We start from the raw sequence: 9,525 nt of genomic DNA on the forward strand, positions 1-9,525 counted from the left end.
TACCACAGATTTGCAATTATTGCAACATGCATTCATTTTTTAATTCATACAGGAAAAAAGAGGGATTATAAACCCAAAATACAATCACATTGAACTTAACATTTACTTATGACTTGCCATTACCATTGTTCTTATTTCTTCTGATAGCTTTGAGTTACTGTCTAATGTCCTTTCAATTTTGACTAAAAGACTCCATTTGGCACTTCTTGTAGGGCAGGTCTACAAACTCCCTCAGTTTTCGTTTATTTGGAAATGTCTTAATTTTTCCTTCATTCTCAAAGGATACTTTTGCCAGATATAGAAATCTTGGTTGAGAGTTTCTTTTTCTTTCAGGTCTGCAAATATGTCATCCGTCTGCTTTCTGGCTTCTATGGCTTCTGATGAGAAATCAGCTGTTAACCTTATTAAGAATCCCTTGAATGTGATGGGTAACCTTTCCCTTGCTGCTTTCAAGATTCTCTCTTTGTCTTTGAGTTTTAACGATAAGATTATCATGTGTGTTGGTGCGGATCAGTTTGAGTTTATCCTGCATTGAGTTCATTGAGGTTATTGGGTATGCATTATCATATCGTAGGGAAGACAGAGCTGGTGTATTGAATTAAGAATATATAGATTGTGGGGCGCCTGGGTGGCATGGCGGTTAAGCATCTGCCTTCGGCTCAGGGCGTGATCCCGGTGTTGTGGGATCGAGCCCCACATCAGGCTCCTCTGCTATGAGCCTGCTTCTTCCTCTCCCACTCCCCCTGTTCGTGTTCCCTCTCTCGCTGGCTGTCTCTATCTCTGTCGAATATAAAAAAAAAAATCTTTTAAAAAAGAAAAAAGAAGGGGCGCCTGGGTGGCACAGTGGTTAAGTGTCTGCCTTCGGCTCAGGGCGCGGCTCAGGGCATGATCCTGGCATTATGGGATCGAGCCCCACATCAGGCTCCTCCGCTGTGGGCCTGCTTCTTCCTCTCCCACTCCCCCTGCTTGTGTTCCCTCTCTTGCTGGCTGTCTCTCTCTGTCTAATAAATAAATAAATCTTTAAAAAAGAAAAAAGAAAATATAGATTGTGACCTGATGAATGAGAGGGCACAACCCACCCACATGGGGGTAGGCAGGTAGCTCCCTCAGCATCCAAGTTCCCTCTGGATGGGAAGTGAGACCCATGAGGTCATTTTGATCTAAGACACAGTTTCAATACACCCACACAAGGAAGTAGTTACCAGAGTTATTATTACTCAGAGATCCCAGATGTGAGGCGGTTCAACTGAACCAGTGGAGGGAGGGCAGCTCCCTAGGTCACGAGCAAGCAGGAGATAGAGAGCAGGTAGGAAGGACCTATTACTTACAATGTGGTTGGGGTATAGGCCACTTTTTGTGGGCTCAACAATAAAGTGGTTATTTTAAAAGGTGCCTGGGAAAAGTAAAACAGGAACTTATGGTGGGCATCCTAAACTCAAGTCCTTAGTCTAAACTCAACTCCAGAGTCTGGGTGTGTGCAGGGTTATCACACTAGGTAAAATGCCTAAGCAACAACTCAGAAAAACAAAGTTGTTTTCCCCAAATATTGTTTTTCCCATCACATCATGCTTTTTATCAGATTTGGGAAGTTGTCAGCCATTATTTCTTCAAATATTTTCTGTCCCTTTCTCGTTATCTACTAGTGGAACTTCCTTGGTATTCTTTTTATTTTAAGATTTTATTTGTTGAGTAATTTCTACACCCAACATGGGGCTTGAACTCACAACCCCAAGATCAAGAGTCACATGCTCTACCAACTGAGCCAGCCAGGCATCCCTCTGTTGGTATTCTTGATGGTATCACACTGATATCTCAGGCTTTGGCCTGAGGCATTTTTCTTCATTCTTGTTTTTTATTTTTCAAACTGGATAATTTTGATTGCCTTACCTCCAAGTTACAGGTTGAACTGTGTCCCTTCAAAATTTGTGTGTGGAAGTCCAAAACCCCAAAATGTGAGTTTATCTGGATATAGGGTTATCGCAAATGAAATTAGTTAAGATGAGGCCATACTGGAGTACAGTGGTCCCCTAACCCAATACAACTTATTTTATATTAAAAGGGAAAATTTTGGATGCAGACACAGAGAGAGAATAACATGTGAATGTGAAAGAAGAGATTTATAAGCCAAGAAATGCCAGAGATCACCAACAAACCACCAGAAGCTGACTGAGAGGGATGGAACATATTCTCACTCACTACCCTCAGAAGGAACCAACCTTGATGACACCTTGATCTCAGACTTCTAGCCTTGAGAACTATGAGTTAATAAATGCCTGTTGTGTAAGCCACCCAGTCTGTGGTACTCATTATAGCAGCCCTAGCAAACTAATACGTATGTTTGTTCATTTTTTTCTTGAGAACTGGACGTTCTAAATATGTGATAACTCTGGAAATCACATAATCCCATCCTCAGAGTTTGCCGACCTTTGTTTGTTGAAGGCTAGAGGCATCCATTTGGAACTTTTCCAAACTATTTTGGAAAGTGTGTGTTCCTTATTGAGCGTGGTCACCGAAGTTTCTGTTTTCTGTGGTCAGCTAGTAACTCGACAAAGATTTCTTTAAGCGTCTGGCCCCAAAGGGGGAAAAATAAATAAAATAATAAAATAAAATAAAATGTTTAAAAAGTAGTTCCTCTTTACATCCTCTCGTGGTAGGGAAGTTGCTTCAGATTGTGGGGGCTGAATGGTCAGCCTCTGCGCTAGGCCTTCAGTAGTCAATAGCAGCAACCAGCAGTCAAAACAAAAAACCCTGAGTTGTGAAGGACAATGTCCTATTGCCCCAGTAAGGCACACCGTGAACACAGGCCTCTGTGCCTGTGGCTGCCTGCCATGGTGCTGGAGGGTGCAGGGTGTTAGCCACTGGAAGCATGGAAACATGGAAATTCACTAAAGTTTATAGGCCTCTTCACCCAGCCCTCCCCTAGACGCTGTAGGTGTCTGACTAGATTCTAGAGTGCCCAAACCCTTGCTTCAGACAGTTCCTGCCGGCTCAATTATTACTTCAGTGGAGGGACGGACTCCTGGAGCTTCCTACTCCACCATTTCCGTGATGTCACCCCTGTTCGTCTACCTTTACTTCTGAGTAGGATGCATCACGGTCTCTTTAACCGTTCATCCACCGTAGGACACTTCAGCTGTTTCCATTTTGGGGTTATTAGGAATAAGGCTCCTATAACAATCATGTACACACGGAGATGAATAGAAGTCTTCATTTCTCTGGGATAAATGCCCATCCAATAGGTTTTTAATTTCTGCTACCATATTTTGCATTTCTAAGAGGTGTCCTATAGTGTTCAGGATGTTACTTCTGAAGGGATGTCCTATTCTCTGTTCCTGAGTGCAATACATCATCTCTGAGCATATGGACGGTCTCCATTTCTTTCAAGTCATGTACTTTGTATGATTTGTATGTCCATGTGAAATGTTGGAGACTAAAAAGACGTTTCACTTGGGGGATGACGAGACTGTTCTTTATCCTGATTCCAATGGTGGTTTTACAAATGTTTGAACGAAACAAAAACAAAAACCAAAAAACTTCATTTTGTTATAAGTAAATAATGCTGCAGTTAAAAAATTTTTTTTTCAAGTTTGAATGCTTTGAGCTTGTGTTTACAGCTCACTGAATTTGGATTTCACTGTCCAATTTTCTAACTGGAAGTTTATTTGGGGACCCTTATTCAGTATCTTTAGGTGTTTCTCTATGGGCTGTCAGAGTCCCCTGAGAAATCAGACTCTACCAACCTCTGGCCAGAGAAGGGTGAAGGGCCGGTCGCCAGAGTTCCAGGAGCTCAGAGCGAGATGTGTAGGATTCCGTATGTATTTGCTCACTTCAATATTGTGCTGGGATAGCACCCACACCTTCATTTCATCCCAGTGCTCCTAGTCAGGAGGCATTTCGTTTTAACCATCTCCAGAAAATAAGCCTCCAGATATTTGCCAGTGTGTGGAAAGTGCTCTGTAGAGCGCCTGGAGGTGACAGACTTATTATTTCTGAAATGGATTTTTGGTCTTCCTGATGGCCCCCACCCCCACCCCTGATGTACTTGGTGTCACTCACCTTTGATGACTTTGATGAGAAGCCAAACTGGTTTCTTGACTTTTCCCTTATGTGCTTATAATTTTTTTAAACCCTTCTCTGTGTTTTTCTTTCCAAAATTTCACTGTTATTTGCCTCGGATGCTATTCTGAGGGAAATTAAATAACACCTAAGTAAAAGAGGACACAACCTGTTTCTGAACTGGAAGTTTTTAAAAATTAATTAATTAATTAATTAATTTGAGAGAGAGAGAGAGAGAGTAAGAGAGCACAAGCAGGGGGAACAGCAGAGGGAGAGGGAGAAACAGGCTCCATGCTGAGCAGGGAGCCTGATGAGGGGCCCAATCCCAGGACCCTGGGATCATGACCTGAGCTGAAGGCAGATGTCTAACTGACTGAGCCACCCAGGTGCTCCTGGAATGGAAGATTTAATATTGCTAATGTGGCAATACTACCTAAAATATTCCACAGGCTCAATGCAATCCCTATCAAAATCCCATCAGATTTGTACAGAAATCAAAAAGCTGATTCTAAAATTCACATAGAATTTCAAGGGGCCCCAATTAGCCAAAATAATCCTGAAAAAGTAAAACACACTTGAAAGACTCATAGTTCTTGAATTCAAACTTGCTACAAAGCTACAGTAATCAAAACAGAGTGGTACTGGCACTGGGAAAGACCCAGATCAATGGAATAGAATTGAGAGTCCAGAAACAAACCCACAATTACAGTCCATTGGTTTTGACAAGGATGCCAGGAGCCCTTGGTGGGAAGAGCATAGTCTCTTGAACAAATGGTTCTGGACAACTGGAAGTTTCACATGCAAAGGAGTGAAAGTGGGCCCTTATCTAATATGATATACAAAAATTAACTCAAAATAAATCCAAATCCTAAATATATCTAAGACTCTTATAAAGTGTCTTCTAGGGGCATCTGTGAGGCTCAGTGGGTTAAGCATCTGCCTTTGGCTCAGGTCATGATACCAGGGTCCTGGAATCGATCTGAGTCTGGCTCCCCACTGAGCCTGCTTCTCCCTCTCCCTCTGCCCCTGTACCCCGCTCTTGTTCTCTCTCTCACTCTCAAATAAATAAACAAACTTTTTCAATAAAAAGTCTTCTAAACTATAAAACTCTGAGAAAGAAACATAGGTGTAGCTCTTTGTCACCATGGATTCACCATGTCACAAGGGCTTCTTAAATATGACACCAGTAGCATAAGCAAACAAAGAACAAACAGATAAATTGGGCCCCATCAAAAGTAAGACCTTTTTTCTTCAAAGGACACTACCAACAAATTAAAAAATACCCCATATAAGGGGAGAAAATAATATCTCATGATGGTTTAACACCCAGAATATGTATGGAACTCTTATAACTCAACAACAATAAGACAAACCATTAATTTAAAAATGGGTGAAGGACTTGGAGAGATGTTTCACCAAAGCAGAAATACAAGTAGGCAACTAGCACATGAAAAGATGGCCAACATCTTAGACATCAGGGGAATGCAAACCAAAACCACATGAGAAACCACTCCAGGCCCATCCGATGGCTATTATAAGAAAAAAGAGAAAGAAAACCAAGTGTTAGTGAGGTTGTGCAAGAATCAGGACCCGTGGGCACTGCTGCTGGGAATGTAAAATGGGACGGCCTCTGCGGAAAACGGTTTGGCCGCTTCTCAAAAAGTTAAACATAGAGCTATCGTGACCCAGCGATTCCACTCCTAAGATATACCCCCAAAGAATTGAAAACAGGGACTCAGGATGATACTCCCGTGCGAAGGTCACCGAAGCATTATTCGCAATATACAATATTTCACAATTGCCAAAACGTGCAAACAACTTGTGTCCATCAAGAGATGAAGGGATAAGCCAAACGCGGCATACCCATACAATGGAATCTCCCCAGCCTTAGGAAGGAATGAAATCCATGCTACCGCACAAGCTTTGAAAACATTAGACTAAGTGAAATAAGCCAGACACAAAAGGGCAAATACGCAAATACCGTGTGATGCCACTTTTTTTTAGAGAGAGTGAGAGTGCGTGCGTGTGCAAGCGGAGGGGCAGAAGGAGGAGAGAGAGTCTTAAGCAGCCTCCGCGCCCATCACAGGGCCTGATGCGGGGCTCTATCTCACAACCCTGAGGTCCCGACCTGAGCCAATATGAAGAGCTGGACTCTTCACCGGGCCACGCAGGCACCGCTGTGTGATTCCACTTACGGAATCTACAACAGACAAACGCATTGAGGCAGAAAGTAGAATGAAGAGTTTCAGGCGCTAGGGAGGAGCGGGGAGTTGGGAGCTGTTGTTTAATGTACGAAACGGCACTGACCTGTATGCTTGAAGATGGTTGATTCATGTCATGTGAATTGTCTTGATATTAGAACACACACACGCACGAAGTCTAGACCATCTCGTCTGCCAGAAAGGAAGTGATCAAAGAATGGTGAGGAGACATCAAAACGACATAGAACTAGTTGGAACTGGTCAAATCGGGACAACCGTGTTTTCTTAGTCCGATGGGCTATGACTCAGCCCCAGCGAGGCCCGAACAGCTGGTGACCACAGCAGCAGGGGGAGCCTGGCGTGCATGTGCTGACTGATGAAGTGAGTCCTGTCTGATTCCATTCGCAAAACTCTTGTGACGGAACGGCCCGTTGCTGCCAGGGGTCAGCCCTGGGGGGGACTAGACTGGTTTCAGATGGGCACCAGGGGCCTTCTTTAGGGAATTATTCTGAATAATGATCACAGTGGTGGCGACCTCAGCGAACCTCTAGCTGCCTGTATTTGAAAGGGATTCACGTAGAAACACAAATTCCTCGTTTCTCTTAACTCTTTGCGGCGGGAGGGTCCTTCCCCCACAGGCCCACCTTACCAGGCGGCAGTAGGGGCAGGGAGACTGGAGCCCGCCCCAGTGCCGGCCTTCTGACTTAGCACCCGGCCCTGAAGACACCCAAGGTTGAGACTCGACTAAAAAAGTTTGCCTGCCTCCAGATGGATTACAGGACAGGACTGAAGCGGCACAGGGACAGAGAGCTGTGTCCTGGGAGCCGAGGCCGGGGCAGCCTGCGGGAGTTGCAGGAAGCTCACACTCCTCGTCTAGAACCCCCGCCTCCACCCCCACCCCTGCACCAGCCTTGCTCTACCCTTTCCCGGCCGCGGGGGGAGCTGGCTCCCTGGCGCCATCGTGTGGGCACGGGGGGAAGAGCAGCAGTGGCTCCTTGGAGATTTACCACCTCCCTTTGGGACTTTGCAGGCCCTAGAGATTTTGAGCATCTAGAGACGGCAATAAACATAGGGGTGCATATATCTTTCTGAATTTGTGTTTTCATTTTCTTTGGGTAAATACCCAGCAGTGGAATTACAGATGGCAACTACACTTACCGTGGTGAGCACTGCGTAACATACACTTGACCCCTTGGACAACACAGGTTTGAACTGCGTGGGTCCATTTGTATGTGGGTTTTTGACTGGATAGTACTGTCACTGTATTTTCTCTTCCTTATGATTTTCTTTTCTTTTTTTTTTTTTTTTAAAGATTTTATTTATTTATGTGACAGAGAGACAGCCAGCGAGAGAGGGAACACAGCAGGCGAGTGAGAGAGGAAGAAGCAGGCTCCCAGTGGAGGAGCCCGATGTGGGACTCGATCCCGGAACGCCGGGATCACGCCCTGAGCCGAAGGCAGACGCTTTAACGACTGCGCTACCCAGGCGCCCCCTCCTTATGATTTTCTTAATAACATTTTCTTTTCTCCAGCTTACTTTATTGTAAGAATACAGTTTATAACACACACAACATACAAAATACGTGCTGACCGACTGCTGATGTTATCAGTAAGGCTTCTGGTCAACAGTAGGCTATTAGTTTTAAGTTCTGGAGGACTCAGAAGTGGGTTTTTGTGCATTTTCAACTGTGCAGGTGGTGGGCACCCCTACCCCCGTGGTTTTCAAGAGCCAGTTGTATATAATTGCTGCACCACCACGCTGGCACCTGAAACTCATCTCCTAGTGTATGTCAACGGTACTCCAGCTAGAGGGGAGAGGGGAGAGGCAGGCAGCAGCCCAGCAAGCCTGTGCTCTCTGCCAGGGTGTCTGGGCTGTGGGATGAGCAGGAGCTGAAACCACGTTTGCCGGCAGAGTTTCTGGGGCTTCCCAGCCAGCCAAGAGGTTCTGCTGTTTACATTCCCAGTATGGACAAACCCTCTTCGTCTTGTTCAGTGTCTTTTCCTTTCGATTCTTTTTTTCTGACATGATGACTGTGACTGGGGCTTTTGCCCGGGGAAGGAGGTTTCTTCTGGGATAATGCAACCATCCCCCCCCCTCCTACCTACAAGGCTGCGGGAGGGCCAGGCACGTCCAGATCTTGGGACCTTGAATCCTGCTGAAAAATGGAGTCTGGGGCCTGAGAGTCCATTCAAGAGACAACCTAAACTGAGTACGGTTAAACACAGAAACCCAAATTCAACTTTGCGAGGAGAGTGCTATGTGTGTGGGGTGGGAGAGGACCCTTCCCAAACCGGGGTCTGGCTTGTGACTACTGTCAGCGCAGGACATTTGATCTTGTTGACATTTCACTTGTGCGAAATCCTCAAAGTTTGTGTCTTGGTCCTGAGTACATGGTGTGGCCCGGGCCTGGGGTGGGAGTTGCACCCCCTGGGTAGGACGGTGGTCCAGAGACGCTGTCTTCTCAGGACAGCAGTGACGAGAGCTGGCACCACGGGTCGCTGGGTGAGAAGCCAGGAGTCTGACATCTTTCCCCAGACGCCACAGTCAGGTGGCCCTGGAAGCCGGAGGCATAGGCCACAGGGTTTCTGTGGGGCGGTCTTTGCACCTGGCGCCGTGGCGGCGGTGGTCCAGGAAGCTGGGCAGCAGGGGCAGATGCGGAGAGGGGCTGGGGTGGCCGAGCAGCCCAGCCCGCAGCCAGGTCGGTCGTGAAAGCTGTCTGGGCGATGAGGGCAGCGGCGGGAGCCTCGCCCCAAGCACACGCCGGTCCCTCAGGCCGCTCACCGGCCCCTCTGTGGGGCTGCACCGTCCTCAGCTGCACAGTGGGGACTCCAGGGGCCCCGCTTGCTGCGAGGTCTGCGGGGCTGGGGGAGGGGAGGGCGCACCCCATCCTTCCTCCCCTGCGGGGCTCGTGTCCTGACGCTGTGTCCTGACTCGGGGCTCCAGTGCTCGCAGCGGTTTCAGGCAGGAAGGTACGCGCCCGGCTGACGGTCGAGTGTTCGAGGGCGACGACCTCCACCTGGACGCGCTCCAAGACTCAGCCAAGAGCACAGAGCAGGCCTGGGCCACGCGGGGAGCCCGAACGCTCGCGGGCACGGCGGCCTCAGTCTCCTCCCCGACTGGACGACGGTGGCGAGTGGACAAGGAATCCCTCCGCATCATTTGGCCAACATAACGGAGGAACTTGACGTGTGTAGGGCCAGATTCCAGAGCAGGCCTAGGGGGCTCCTGGAAATAAAACGCCCCGAAGCCCCAGGCTCTCCCCCCCCCC

This window comes from Ursus maritimus, unplaced genomic scaffold (assembly GCF_017311325.1).
Source record: "Ursus maritimus isolate PB19 unplaced genomic scaffold, ASM1731132v1 scaffold_14, whole genome shotgun sequence".
In the NCBI taxonomy this organism is placed as follows: Eukaryota; Metazoa; Chordata; class Mammalia; order Carnivora; family Ursidae; genus Ursus; species Ursus maritimus.